Genomic DNA, 14,957 nt, shown 5'->3' with positions numbered 1-14,957 from the left:
TCTGTGTTCCTGGGTGTCAGTATATGTCTTTGTTACTTGGTGTCAGTGTATGTCTGTGTTACTTGTTGTAAGTATGTGTCTGTGTTATTGGGTATCAGTGCATGTCTTTGTTACTTGGTGTAAGTGTGTGTCTGTGTTCCTGTGTATCAGTGTCTGTCTTTGTTACTTGGTGTCAGTGTATGTCTTTGTTACTGGGTGTCAGTGCGTGTCTGTGTAACTGGGTGTCAGTGCATGTCTTTGTTACTTGGTGTAAGTGTGTGTCTGTGTTACTGGGTATCAGTGTATGTCTTTGTGACTTGATGTCAGTGTATGTCTTTGTTACTGTGTGTCAGTGTATGTCTTTGTTACTTGGTGTAAGTGTATGTCTTTGTTACTTGGTGTCATTGTATGTCTGTGTTACTGGGTATCAGTGCATGTCTTTGTTACATGGTGTCAGTGTATGTCTGTGTTACTTGGTGGAAGTGTGTGTCTTTGTTACTTGGTGTAATTGTATGTCTTTGTTTCTTGGTGTCGGTGTGTGTCTGTGTTACTGGGTGTCAGTGTATGTCTTTGTTACTGGGTGTCAGTGTATGTCTTTGTTACTTGGTGTAAGTGTGTGTCTGTGTTAATGGGTATCAGTGTCTGTCTTTGTTACTTGGTGTAAGTGTGTGTCTGTGTTACTGGTATCAGTGTATGACTTTGATACTTGGTGTCAGTGTATGTCTGTGTTACTTGGTGTAAGGGTGTGACTGTGTTACTGTGTATCAGTGTATGTCTTTGTGACTTGGTGTCAGTGTATGTCTTTGTTACTGGGTGTCAGTGTGTGTCTTTGTAACTTGGTGTCAGTGTATGTCTTTGTTACTTGGTGTAAGTGTGTGTCTGTTACTGGGTATCAGTGTATGTCATTGTTACTTGATGTCAGTGTATGTCAAAATACTTGGTGTCAGTGTCAGTGTATGTCTTTGAGACTTGGTGTCAGTGTTTGTCTTTGTTACTTGGTGTAAGTGTGTGTCTGTGTTACTGGGTATCAGTGTATGTCTTTGTTACTTGGTGTAAGTGTATGTCTTTGTTACTTGGTGTAAGTGTGTGTCTGTGTTACTCGGTGTCAGTGTATGTCTGTGTTACTTGGTGTAAGTGTGTGTCTGTGTTACTGGGTATCAGTGTATGTCTTTGTGACTTGGTGTCATTGTATGTGTTTGTTAATTGGTGTAAGTGTGTGTCTGTGTTACTGGGTATCAGTGTATGTCTGTGTTACTTGGTGTAAGTGTATGTCTTTGTGACTTGGTGTCAGTGTATGTCTTTGTTACTTGGTGTAATTGTCTGTCTTTGTTACTTGGCGTTAGTGTATGTCTGTGTTACTTGGTGTAAGTGTGTGTCTTTGTTACTTGGTGTAAGTGTGTGTCTGTGTTACTGGATATCAGTGTATGTCTTTGTTAATTGGTGTCAGAGTGTGTCTTTGTGACTTGGTGTCAGTGTGTGTCTGTGTTACTGGGTGTCAGTGTATGTCTTTGTTACTTGGTGTCTGTGCATGTCTTTGTTACTTGGTGTAAGTGTGTGTCTGTTTTACTGGGTGTCAGTGTATGTCTGTGTTACTTGGTGTAAGTGTATGTCTGTGTTACTGGGTATCAGTGCATGTCTTTCTTACATGGTGTCAGTGTATGTCTGTGTTACTTGGTGTAAGTGTATGTCTTTGTGACTTGGTGTCAGTGTATGTCTTTGTTACTTGGTGTAATTGTCTGTCTTTGTTACTTGGTGTTAGTGTATGTCTGTGTTACTTGGTGTAAGTGTATGTCTTTGTGACTTGGTGTCAGTGTGTGTCTTTGTTACTTGGTGTAAGTGTGTGTCTGTGTTACTTGGTATCAGTGTATGTCTTTGTTAATTGGTGTCAGAGTGTGTCTTTGTGACTTGGTGTCAGTATGTGTATGTGTTACTGGGTGTCAGTGTGTTTGTTTGTGTTACTGGGTGTCAGTGTATGTCTTTGTTACTTGGTGTAATTGTCTGTCTTTGTTACTTGGTGTCAGTGTATGTCTGTGTTACTTGGCGTAAGTGTATGTCTTTGTGACATGGTGACAGTGTATGTCTTTGTTACTTGGTGTAATTGTCTGTCTGTGTTACTTGGTGTAAGTGTGTGTCTGTGTTACTTGGAGTAAGTGTGTGTCTTTGTTACTTGGTGTCAGTGTATGTCTTTGTTACTTGGTGTAAGTGTGTGTCTGTGTTACTTGGTGTCAGTGTATGTCTTTGTTAATTGTTGTCAGTGTATGTCTTTGTTACTTGGTGTAAGTGTGTGTCTGCGTTACTGGGTATCAGTGTATGTCTTTGTTACTTGGTGTCAATGTGTCTCTTTGTTACTGGGTGTCAGTGCATGTCTTTGTTCCTGGATGTCAGTGTGTGTCTCTGTGACTTGGTGTAAGTGTGTGTCTGTGTTACTGGGTGTCAGTGTCTGTCTTTGTTACTTGCTGTAAGTGTATGTCTGTGTTAGTTAGTGTAAGTGTGTGTCTGTGTTATTGCATATCAGTGTATGTCTTTGTTACTTGGTGTAAGTGTGTGTCTGTGTTACTGGGTAACAGTGTATGTCTTTGTTACTTGGTGTCAGTGTATGTCGTTGTTACTTGGTGTAAGTGTATGTCTTTGTTACTTGGTGTCATTGTATGTCTTTGTTACTTGGTATAAGTGTGATTCTTTGTTACTTGGTGTCAGTGTATGTCTTTGTTACTTGGTGTCAGTGTGTGCCTTTGTTACTGGGTGTCAGTGCATGTCTTTGTTACTTTGTGTCAGTGTATGTCTGTATTAGTTGGTGTAAGTATGTGTCTGTGTTATTGCATATCAGTGCATGTCTTTGTTACTTGGTGTAAGTGTGTGTCTGTGTTCCTGGGTATCAGTGCGTGTCTGTGTTAGTGGATATAATTGTATGTCTTTGTTACTTGGTGTCAGTGTATATCTTTGTACTTGGTGTAAGTGGATGTCTTTGTTACTTGGTGTCAGTGTATGTCTGTGTTACTTGTTGTCAGTGTGTGTCTTTGTTACTTGGTGTCAGTTTTTCTCTGTGTGACTGGGTGTCAGTGTGTATCTGTGTTCCTGGGTGTCAGTATATGTCTTTGTTACTTGGTGTCAGTGTATGTCTGTGTTACTTGTTGTAAGTGTGTGTCTGTGTTACTGGGCATCAGTGTATGTCTTTGTTACTTGGTGTAAGTGTGTGTCTGTGTTACTGGGTATCAGTGTATGTCTTTGTTACTTGGTGTAAGTGGATGTCTTTGTTACTTGGTGTCAGTGTATGTCTGTGTTACTTGGTGTCAGTGTGTGTCTTTGTTACTTGGTGTCAGTTTTTCTCTGTGTGACTGGGTGTCAGTGTGTATCTGTGTTCCTGGGTGTCAGTATATGTCTTTGTTACTTGGTGTCAGTGTATGTCTGTGTTACTTGTTGTAAGTATGTGTCTGTGTTATTGGGTATCAGTGCATGTCTTTGTTACTTGGTGTAAGTGTGTGTCTGTGTTCCTGTGTATCAGTGTCTGTCTTTGTTACTTGGTGTCAGTGTATGTCTTTGTTACTGGGTGTCAGTGCGTGTCTGTGTAACTGGGTGTCAGTGCATGTCTTTGTTACTTGGTGTAAGTGTGTGTCTGTGTTACTGGGTATCAGTGTCTGTCTTTGTTACTTGGTGTCATTGTGTGTCTTTGTTACTTGGTGTCAGTTTTTCTCTGTGTTACTGGGTGTCAGTGTGTATCTGTGTTCCTGGGTGTCAGTGTCTGTCATTGTTACTTGGTGTCAGTGTCTGTCTTTGTTACTTGGTGTAATTGTATGTTTTTGTTACTTGGTGTCAGTGTATGTCTTTGTTACTTGGTGTAAGTGTGTGTCTGTGTTACTGGGTATCAGTGTATGTCTTTGTTAAGTGGTGTCAGTGTATGCCATTGTTACTTGGTGTCAGTGTATGTCTTTGTGACTTGGTGTAAGTGTGTGTCTGTGTTACTGGGTGTCAGTGTATGTCTTTGTTACTTGGTGTAAGTGTGTGTCTGTGTTACTGGGTATCAGTGTATGTCTTTGTTAAGTGGTGTCAGTGTATGTCTTTGTTACTTGGTGTCAGTGTGTTTCTTTGTTACTTGTTGCAGTGTTTGTCTTTGTTACTGGGTGTCAGTGTGTGTCTTTGTGACTTGGTGAAAATGTGTGTCTGTGTTACTGGGTATCAGTCTCTGTCTTTGTTACTTGGTGTAAGTGTGTGTCTGTGTTACTGGTTATCAGTGTCTGTCTTTGTTACTTGGTGTAAGTGTGTGTCTGTGTTACTGGGTATCAGTGTCTGTCTTTGTTACTTGGTGTCATTGTGTGTCTTTGTTACTTGGTGTCAGTTTTTCTCTGTGTTACTGGGTGTCAGTGTGTATCTGTGTTCCTGGGTGTCAGTGTCTGTCATTGTTACTTGGTGTCATTGTGTGTCTTTGTTACTTGGTGTAAGTGTGTGTCTGTGTTACTGGGTATCAGTGTCTGTCTTTGTTACTTGGTGTAAGTGTGTGTCTGTGTTACTGGGTATCAGTGTATGTCTTTGTTACTTGGTGCCAGTGTATGTCTGTGTTACTTGGTGTAACTGTGTGTCTTTGTTACCTGTTGTAAGTGTATGTCTGTGTTACTTGGTGCAAGTGTATGTCTTTGTTACTTGGTGTCAGTGTATGTCTTTGTTACTTGCTGTAAATGTATGTCTTTGTTACTTGGTGTCAGTGTATGTCTTTGTTACTTGGTGTCATTGTATGTCTGTGTTACTTGGTGTAACTGTGTGTCTTTGTTACCTGTTGTAAGTGTATGTCTGTGTTACTTGGTATAATTGTGTGTCTTTGTTACTTGATGTCAGTGTATGTCTTTGTTACTTGGTGTCAGTGTGTGTCTTTGTTACTGGGTGTCATGTATGTCTGTGTTAGTTGGTGTAAGTATGTGTCTGTGTTATTGGGTATCAGTGCATGTCTTTGTTACTTGGTGTAAGTGTGTGTCTGTGTAACTGGGTATCAGAGTCTGTCTTTGTTACTTGGTGTCAGTGTATGTCTTTGTTACTGGGTGTCAGTGCGTGTCTGTGTTAGTGGATATAATTGTCTGTCTTTGCTCCATGGTGTCAGTGTATATCTTTGTACTTGGTGTCAGTGGATGTCTTTGTTACTTGGTGTCAGTGTATGTCTGTGTTACTTGGTGTCAATGTGTGTCTTTGTTACTTGGTGTCAGTGTATGTATTTGTTACTTGGTGTCAGTGTGTGTCTTTGTTACTTGGTGTCAGTGTGTGTCTTTATTACTGGGTGTCAGTCTATTTCTTTGTTACTGGGTGTCAGTGTATGGCTTTGTGACTTGGTGCAAGTGTGTGTCTGTGTTACTGGGTATCAGTGTATGGCTTTGTTACTTGGTGTCAGTGTATGTCTTTGTTACTTGGTATAAGTGTGTGTCTTTGTTACTTGGTGTCAGTGTATGTCTTTGTTACTTGTTGTCAGTGTGTGTCTTTGTTACTGGGTGTCAGTGTATGTCTTTTTTACTTTGTGACAGTGCATGTCTTTGTTACTTGGTGGAAGTGTGTGTCTGTGTTACTGGGTATCAGTGTCTGTCTTTTTTACTTGGTGTCAGTGTATGTCTTTGTTACTGGGTGTCAGTGCGTGTCTGTGTTACTGGGTGTCAGTGTATGTCTTTGTTACTTTGTGTCAGTGTATGTCTGTGTTAGTTGTTGTAAGTGTGTGTCTGTGTTACTGGGTATCAGTGTCTGTCTTTGTTACTGGGTGTCAGTGTGTATCTGTGTTCCTGGGTGTCAGTGTCTGTCATTGTTACTTGGTGTCAGTGTCTGTCTTTGTTACTTGGTGTAATTGTATGTCTTTGTTACTTTGTGTCAGTGTATGTCTGTGTTAGTTGGTGTAAGTATGTGTCTGTGTTATTGGGTATCAGTGCATGTCTTTGTTACTTGGTGTAAGTGTGTGTCTGTGTTACTGGGTATCAGTGTCTGTCTTTGTTACTTGGTGTCAGTGTGTTTTTTTGTTACTTGGTGCAGTGAATGTCTTTGTTACTGGGTGTCAGTGTGTGTCTTTGTGACTTGGTGTAAGTGTGTGTCTGTGTTACTGGGTATCAGTCTCTGTCTTTGTTACTTGGTGTAAGTGTGTGTCTGTGTTACTGGGTATCAGTGTATGTCTGTGTTACTTGGTGTCAGTGTGTGTCTTTGATACTTGGTGTCAGTGTTTCTCTGTGTGACTGGGTGTCAGTGTGTATCTGTGTTCCTGGGTGTCAGTATATGTCTTTGTTACTTGGTGTCAGTGTATGTCTCTGTTACTTGGTGTTAGTGTATGTCTTTTTTACTTGGTGTCAGTGTATGTCTTTGTTACTTGGTGTAAGTGTGTGTCTGTGTTACTGGGTATCAGTGTATGTCTTTGTTAATTGGTGTCAGTGTATGTCTTTGTTACTTGGTGTCAGTGTATGTCTTTGTTACTTGGTGTCAGTGTGTGTCTGTTTTACTGGGTATCAGTGTCTGTCTTTGTTACTTGGTGTCAGTGTATGTCTTTGTTACTGGGTGTCAGTGCGTGTCTGTGTTACTGGGTGTCAGTGTGTGTCTTTATTACTGGGTGTCAGTCTATTTCTTTGTTACTGGGTGTCAGTGTATGTCTTTGTGACTTGGTGTAAGTGTGTGTCTGTGTTACTGGGTATCAGTGTATGACTTTGTTACTTGGTGTCAGTGTATGTCTTTGTTACTTGGTATAAGTGTGTGTCTTTGTTACTTGGTGCCAGTGTATGTCTTTGTTACTTGTTGTCAGTGTGTGTCTTTGTTACTGGGTGTCAGTGTATGTCTTTGTTACTTTGTGTCAATGTCTGTCTGTGTTAGTTGGTGTAAGTATGTGTGTGTGTTATTGGTTTTCAGTGCATGTCTTTGTTACTTGGTGTACGTGTGTGTCTGTTTTACTGGGTATCAGTGCCTGTCTTTGTTACTTGGTGTCAGTGTATGTCTTTGTTACTGGGTGTCAGTGCGTGTCTGTGTTACTGGGTATCAGTGTATGTCTTTGTTAATTTGTGTCAGTGTATGTCTGTGTTAGTTGGTGTAAGTGTGTGTCTGTGTTACTGGGTATCAGTGTCTGTCTTTGTTACTTGGTGTCATTGTGCGTCTTTGTTACTTGGTGTCAGTGTGTTTCTTTGTTACTTGTTGCAGTGTTTGTCTTTGTTACTGGGTGTCAGTGTGTGTCTTTGTGACTTGGTGAAAATGTGTGTCTGTGTTACTGGGTATCAGTCTCTGTCTTTGTTACTTGGTGTAAGTGTGTGTCTGTGTTACTGGTTATCAGTGTCTGTCTTTGTTACTTGGTGTAAGTGTGTGTCTGTGTTACTGGGTATCAGTGTCTGTCTTTGTTACTTGGTGTCATTGTGTGTCTTTGTTACTTGGTGTCAGTTTTTCTCTGTGTTACTGGGTGTCAGTGTGTATCTGTGTTCCTGGGTGTCAGTGTCTGTCATTGTTACTTGGTGTCATTGTGTGTCTTTGTTACTTGGTGTAAGTGTGTGTCTGTGTTACTGGGTATCAGTGTCTGTCTTTGTTACTTGGTGTAAGTGTGTGTCTGTGTTACTGGGTATCAGTGTATGTCTTTGTTACTTGGTGCCAGTGTATGTCTGTGTTACTTGGTGTAACTGTGTGTCTTTGTTACCTGTTGTAAGTGTATGTCTGTGTTACTTGGTGCAAGTGTATGTCTTTGTTACTTGGTGTCAGTGTATGTCTTTGTTACTTGCTGTAAATGTATGTCTTTGTTACTTGGTGTCAGTGTATGTCTTTGTTACTTGGTGTCATTGTATGTCTGTGTTACTTGGTGTAACTGTGTGTCTTTGTTACCTGTTGTAAGTGTATGTCTGTGTTACTTGGTATAATTGTGTGTCTTTGTTACTTGATGTCAGTGTATGTCTTTGTTACTTGGTGTCAGTGTGTGTCTTTGTTACTGGGTGTCATGTATGTCTGTGTTAGTTGGTGTAAGTATGTGTCTGTGTTATTGGGTATCAGTGCATGTCTTTGTTACTTGGTGTAAGTGTGTGTCTGTGTAACTGGGTATCAGAGTCTGTCTTTGTTACTTGGTGTCAGTGTATGTCTTTGTTACTGGGTGTCAGTGCGTGTCTGTGTTAGTGGATATAATTGTCTGTCTTTGCTCCATGGTGTCAGTGTATATCTTTGTACTTGGTGTCAGTGGATGTCTTTGTTACTTGGTGTCAGTGTATGTCTGTGTTACTTGGTGTCAATGTGTGTCTTTGTTACTTGGTGTCAGTGTATGTATTTGTTACTTGGTGTCAGTGTGTGTCTTTGTTACTTGGTGTCAGTGTGTGTCTTTATTACTGGGTGTCAGTCTATTTCTTTGTTACTGGGTGTCAGTGTATGGCTTTGTGACTTGGTGCAAGTGTGTGTCTGTGTTACTGGGTATCAGTGTATGGCTTTGTTACTTGGTGTCAGTGTATGTCTTTGTTACTTGGTATAAGTGTGTGTCTTTGTTACTTGGTGTCAGTGTATGTCTTTGTTACTTGTTGTCAGTGTGTGTCTTTGTTACTGGGTGTCAGTGTATGTCTTTTTTACTTTGTGACAGTGCATGTCTTTGTTACTTGGTGGAAGTGTGTGTCTGTGTTACTGGGTATCAGTGTCTGTCTTTTTTACTTGGTGTCAGTGTATGTCTTTGTTACTGGGTGTCAGTGCGTGTCTGTGTTACTGGGTGTCAGTGTATGTCTTTGTTACTTTGTGTCAGTGTATGTCTGTGTTAGTTGTTGTAAGTGTGTGTCTGTGTTACTGGGTATCAGTGTCTGTCTTTGTTACTGGGTGTCAGTGTGTATCTGTGTTCCTGGGTGTCAGTGTCTGTCATTGTTACTTGGTGTCAGTGTCTGTCTTTGTTACTTGGTGTAATTGTATGTCTTTGTTACTTTGTGTCAGTGTATGTCTGTGTTAGTTGGTGTAAGTATGTGTCTGTGTTATTGGGTATCAGTGCATGTCTTTGTTACTTGGTGTAAGTGTGTGTCTGTGTTACTGGGTATCAGTGTCTGTCTTTGTTACTTGGTGTCAGTGTGTTTTTTTGTTACTTGGTGCAGTGAATGTCTTTGTTACTGGGTGTCAGTGTGTGTCTTTGTGACTTGGTGTAAGTGTGTGTCTGTGTTACTGGGTATCAGTCTCTGTCTTTGTTACTTGGTGTAAGTGTGTGTCTGTGTTACTGGGTATCAGTGTATGTCTGTGTTACTTGGTGTCAGTGTGTGTCTTTGATACTTGGTGTCAGTGTTTCTCTGTGTGACTGGGTGTCAGTGTGTATCTGTGTTCCTGGGTGTCAGTATATGTCTTTGTTACTTGGTGTCAGTGTATGTCTCTGTTACTTGGTGTTAGTGTATGTCTTTTTTACTTGGTGTCAGTGTATGTCTTTGTTACTTGGTGTAAGTGTGTGTCTGTGTTACTGGGTATCAGTGTATGTCTTTGTTAATTGGTGTCAGTGTATGTCTTTGTTACTTGGTGTCAGTGTATGTCTTTGTTACTTGGTGTCAGTGTGTGTCTGTTTTACTGGGTATCAGTGTCTGTCTTTGTTACTTGGTGTCAGTGTATGTCTTTGTTACTGGGTGTCAGTGCGTGTCTGTGTTACTGGGTGTCAGTGTGTGTCTTTATTACTGGGTGTCAGTCTATTTCTTTGTTACTGGGTGTCAGTGTATGTCTTTGTGACTTGGTGTAAGTGTGTGTCTGTGTTACTGGGTATCAGTGTATGACTTTGTTACTTGGTGTCAGTGTATGTCTTTGTTACTTGGTATAAGTGTGTGTCTTTGTTACTTGGTGCCAGTGTATGTCTTTGTTACTTGTTGTCAGTGTGTGTCTTTGTTACTGGGTGTCAGTGTATGTCTTTGTTACTTTGTGTCAATGTCTGTCTGTGTTAGTTGGTGTAAGTATGTGTGTGTGTTATTGGTTTTCAGTGCATGTCTTTGTTACTTGGTGTACGTGTGTGTCTGTTTTACTGGGTATCAGTGCCTGTCTTTGTTACTTGGTGTCAGTGTATGTCTTTGTTACTGGGTGTCAGTGCGTGTCTGTGTTACTGGGTATCAGTGTATGTCTTTGTTAATTTGTGTCAGTGTATGTCTGTGTTAGTTGGTGTAAGTGTGTGTCTGTGTTACTGGGTATCAGTGTCTGTCTTTGTTACTTGGTGTCATTGTGCGTCTTTGTTACTTGGTGTCAGTTTTTCTCTGTGTTCCTGGGTGTCAGAGTCTGTCATTGTTACTTGGTTTCAGTGTCTGTCTTTGTTACTTGGTGTAATTGTATGTCTTTGTTGCGTGGTGTAAGTGTGTGTCTGTGTTACTGGGTATCAGTGTATGTCTTTGTTAAGTGGTGTCAGTGTATGTTTTTGTTACTTGGTGTCAGTGTGTTTCTTTGTTGCTTGGTGTCAGTGTATGTCTTTGTTACTGGGTGTCAGTGTGTGTCTTTGTGACTTGGTGTAAGTGTGTGTCTGTGTTACAGGGTATCAGTGTCTGTCTTTGTTACTGGATGTCATTGTGTGTCTTTGTGACCTGGTGTAAGTGTGTGTCCGTGTTACTGGGTATCAGTCTCTGTCTTTGTTACTTGGTGTAAGTGTGTGTCTGTGTTACTGGGTATCAGTGTCTGTCTTTGTTACTGGATGTCATTGAGTGTCTTTGTGACCTGGTGTAAGTGTGTGTCTGTGTTACTGGGTATCAGTGTCTGTCTTTGTTACTTGGTGTAAGTGTGTGTCTGTGTTACTGTGTATCAGTGTCTGTCTTTGTTACTTAGAATTAGAATTAGAATTAGAATATTACAGCGCAGTACAGGCCCTTCGGCCCTCGATGTTGCGCCGAGCTGTGAAACCATCTGACCTACACTATTCCATTTTCATCCATGTGTCTATCCAATGTCCACTTAAATGCCCTTAAAGTTGGAGAATCTACTACTGCTGCAGGCAGGGCATTCCACGCCCTTACTACTCTCTGAGTAAAGAAACTACCTCTCACATCTGTCCTATATCTATCACCCCTCAACTTGAAGCTGTGTCCCCTCGTGTTTGCCATCACCCTCCGAGGAAAAAGACGCTCACTATACACCCTATCTAACCCTCTGATTATCTTATATGTCTCTATTAAGTCACCTCTCCTCCTCCTTCTCTCCAACGAAAACAACCTCAAGTCCCTCAGCCTTTCTTCGTAAGACCTTCCCTCCATAGCAGGCAACATCCTAGTACATCTCCTCTGCTCCCTTTCCATAGCTTCCACATCCTTTCTATAATGCGGTGACCAGAACTGCACGCAATACTCCAGGTGCGGTCTCACCAGAGTCTTGTACAGCTGCAGCATGACCTCGTGGCTCCGAAACTCGACCCCCCTACTAATAAAAGCTAACACACCATATGCCTTCTTGACAGCCCTATTAACCTGGTTAGCAACCTTCAGGGATTTATGCACCTGGACACCAAGATCTCTCTGCTCATCTACACTAACAAGAATCTTCCCATTAGCCCAGTACTCTGCATTCCTGTTACTCCTTCCAAAGTGAATCACCTCACATTTTTCCGCATTAAACTCCATTTGCCATCTCTCAGTCCAGCTCTGCAGCCTATCTATGTCTCTCTGTACCCTACAACATCCTTCGGCACTATCCACAACTCCACCGACCTTAGTGTCATCTGCAAATTTACTAACCCACCCTTCTACACCCTCTTCCAGGTCATTTATAAAAATGACAAACAGCAATGGCCCCAAAACAGATCCTTGCGGTACACCACTAGTAACTAAACTCCAGGATGAACATTTGCCATCAACCACCACCCTCTGTCTTCTTTCAGCTAGCCAATTTCTGATCCAAAGCTCTAAATCACATTCAACCCCATACTTCCGTATTTTCTGCAATAGCCTACCGTGGGGAACCTTATCAAACGCCTTACTGAAATCCATATACACCACGTCCACTGCTTTACCCTCATCCACCTGTTTGGTCACCTTCTCGAAAAACTCAATAAGGTTTGTGAGGCACGACCTACCCGTCACAAAACCGTGCTGACTATCTCTAATGTACTTATTCTTTTCAAGATGATTATAAATCCTGTCTCTTATAACCTTTTCCAACATTTTACCCACAACCGAAGTGAGGCTCACAGGTCTATAATTACCAGGGCTGTCTCTACTCCCCTTCTTGAACAAGGGGACAACATTTGCAATCCTCCAGTCTTCCGGCACTATTCCTGTCGACAATGACGACATAAAGATCAAAGAGTGTGTCTGCGTTGCTGAGTATCAGTGTATGTCTTTGTGACTTGGTGTCAGTGCAGGTCTGTGTTACTTGGTGTAAGTGTGTGTCTTTCTTACTTGGTGTTAGTGCGTTTCTTTGTTAGTTGGTGTAAGTGTATGTCTTTGTTACTTGGTGTCAGTGTATGTCTGTGTTATTTGGTGTCAGTTTATGTATTTGTTACTTGGTGTCAGTGTATGTCTTTGTTACGTGGTGTAAGTGTGTGTCTGTGTTACTGGGTATCACTGTCTGTCTTTGTTACTTCGTGTAAGTGTGTGTCTGTGTTACTGGGTATCAGTGTATGTCTTTGATACTTGGTGTCAGTGTATGTCTTTGCTACTTGGTGTAAGTGTATGCCTTTGTTACTTGGTGTCAGTGTCTGTATTTGTTACTTGGTGTAAGTGTGTCTCTGTGTTACTGGGTATCAGTGTATGTGTTTGTTAATTGGTGTCAGTGTATGGCTTTGTTACTTGGTGTCAGTGTATGTCTTTGTTACCTGGTGTAACTGTGTGTCTGTGTTACTGGGTATCAGTGCACGTCTTTGTTACTTGGTGTCAGTGTGTGTCTTTGTGTACTGGGTGTCAGTGTATGTCTTTGTTACTTGATGTAAGTGTCTGTCTGTGTTACTGGGAATCAGTGTCTGTCTTTGTGACTTGGTGTAAGTGTGTGTCTGTGTTACTGGGTATCAGTGTATGTCTTTGTTACTTGGTGTAAGTGTATGTCTTTGTTACTTGGTGTTAGTGTATGTCTTTGATACTTGGTGTCAGTGTATGTCTGTGTTACTTGGTATAAGTTTGTGTCTTTGTTACTAGGTGTCAGTATATGTATTTGATACTTGGTGCCAGTGTATGTCTTTTTTACTTGGTGTAAGTGTGTGTCTTTGTTACTTGGTGTAAGTGTATGTCTGTGTTACTTGGTGTAAGTGTATGTCTTTGTTACTTGGTGTCAGTGTATGTCTTTGTTCCTTTGTGTAAGTGTATGTCTTTGTAACTTGGTGTCAGTGCATGTCTTTGTTACTTGGTGTAAGTGTATGTCTTTGTTACTTGGTGTCAGTGTATGTCTCTGTTACTTGGTGTAAGTGTGTGTCTGTGTTACCTGGTATCAGTGTATGTCTTTGTTACTTGGTGTCATTGTCTGTCTTTGTTACTTGGTGTAAGTGTGTGTCTTTTTTACTGGGTGTCAGTCTATTTCTTTGTTACTGGGTGTCAGTGCATGTCTTTGTGACTTGGTGTAAGTGTGTGTCTGTGTTACTGGGTTTCAGTGTATGTCTTTGTTAAGTGGTGTCAGTGTATGCCTTTGTTACTTGGTGTCAGTGTATGTCTTTTTTACTTGGTGTCAGTGTATGTCTTTGTTACTTGGTGTAAGTGTGTGTCTGTGTCACTGAGTGTCAGTGTATGTCTTTGTTACTTGGATTAAGTGTGTGTATGTGTTACTGGGTATCAGTGTATGTCTTTGTTACTTGGTGCCAGTGTATGTCTTTGTTACTTGGAGTCAGTGTATGTCTTTGTTACTTGGTGTAAGTGTGTGTCTGTGTTACTGGGTATCAGTGTATGGCTTTATTACTTGGTGTCAGTGTATGTCTTTGTTACTTGGTATAAGTCTGTGTCTTTGTTACTTGGTGTCAGTGTATGTCTTTGTTACTTGGTGTCAGTGTGTGTCTTTGTTACTGGGTGTCAGTGTATGTCTTTGTTACTTTGTTTCAGTGTATGTCTGTGTTAGTTGGTGTAAGTATGTGTCTGTGTTATTGGGTATCAGTGCATGTCTTTGTTACTTGGTGTAAGTGTGTGTCTGTGTTACTGGGTATCAGTGTCTGGTCTTGTTACTTGGTGTCAGTGTATGTCTTTGTTACTTGGTGTCAGTTTTTCTCTGTGTTACTTGGTGTCAGTGTGTATCTGTGTTCCTGGGTGTCAGTGTATGTCTTTGTTACTTGGTGTCAGTGTATGTCTTTGTTACTTGGTGTCAGTGTGTGTCTGTGTTACTGGGTATCAGTGTATGACTTTGTTAAGTGGTGTCAGTGTATGTCTTTGTTACTTGGTGTCAGTGTATGTCTTTGTTACTTGGTGTAAGTGTATGTCTTTGTTACTTGGTGTCAGTGTATGTATTTGTTCCTTCGTGTAAGTGTATGTCTTTGTAACTTGGTGTCAGTGCATGTCTTTGTTACTTGGTGTAAGTGTATGTCTTTGTTACTTGGTGTCAGTGTATGTCTCTGTTACTTGGTGTCAGTGCATGTCTCTGTTACCTGGTGTAAGTGTGTGTCTGTGTTACTGGGTATCAGTGTATGTCTTTGTTACTTGGTGTAAGTGTGTGTCTTTTTTACTGGGTGTCAGTCTATTTCTTTGTTACTGGGTGTCAGTGCATGTCTTTGTGACTTGTTGTAAGTGTGTGTCTGTGTTACTGGGTATCAGTGTATGTCTTTGTTAAGTGGTGTCAGTGTATGCCTTTGTTACTTGGTGTCAGTGTATTTCTTTGTTACTTGGTGTAAGTGTATGTCTTTGTTGCTTGGTGTCAGTGTATGTCTTTGTTACTTGGTGTAAGTGTGTGTCTGTGTTACTGAGTATCAGTGTATGTCTTTGTTACTTGGTTTAAGTGTGTGTATGTGTTACTGGGTATCAGTGTATGTCTTTGTTACTTGGTGTAAGTGTGTGTCTTTTTTACTGGGTGTCAGTCTATTTCTTTGTTACTGGGTGTCAGTGCATGTCTTTGTGACTTGTTGTAAGTGTGTGTCTGTGTTACTGGGTATCAGTGTATGTCTTTGTTAAGTGGTGTCAGTGTATGCC

This window comes from Heterodontus francisci, unplaced genomic scaffold (assembly GCF_036365525.1).
Source record: "Heterodontus francisci isolate sHetFra1 unplaced genomic scaffold, sHetFra1.hap1 HAP1_SCAFFOLD_43, whole genome shotgun sequence".
Lineage (NCBI taxonomy): Eukaryota > Metazoa > Chordata > Chondrichthyes > Heterodontiformes > Heterodontidae > Heterodontus > Heterodontus francisci.
This window is presented reverse-complemented; position numbering follows the sequence as displayed.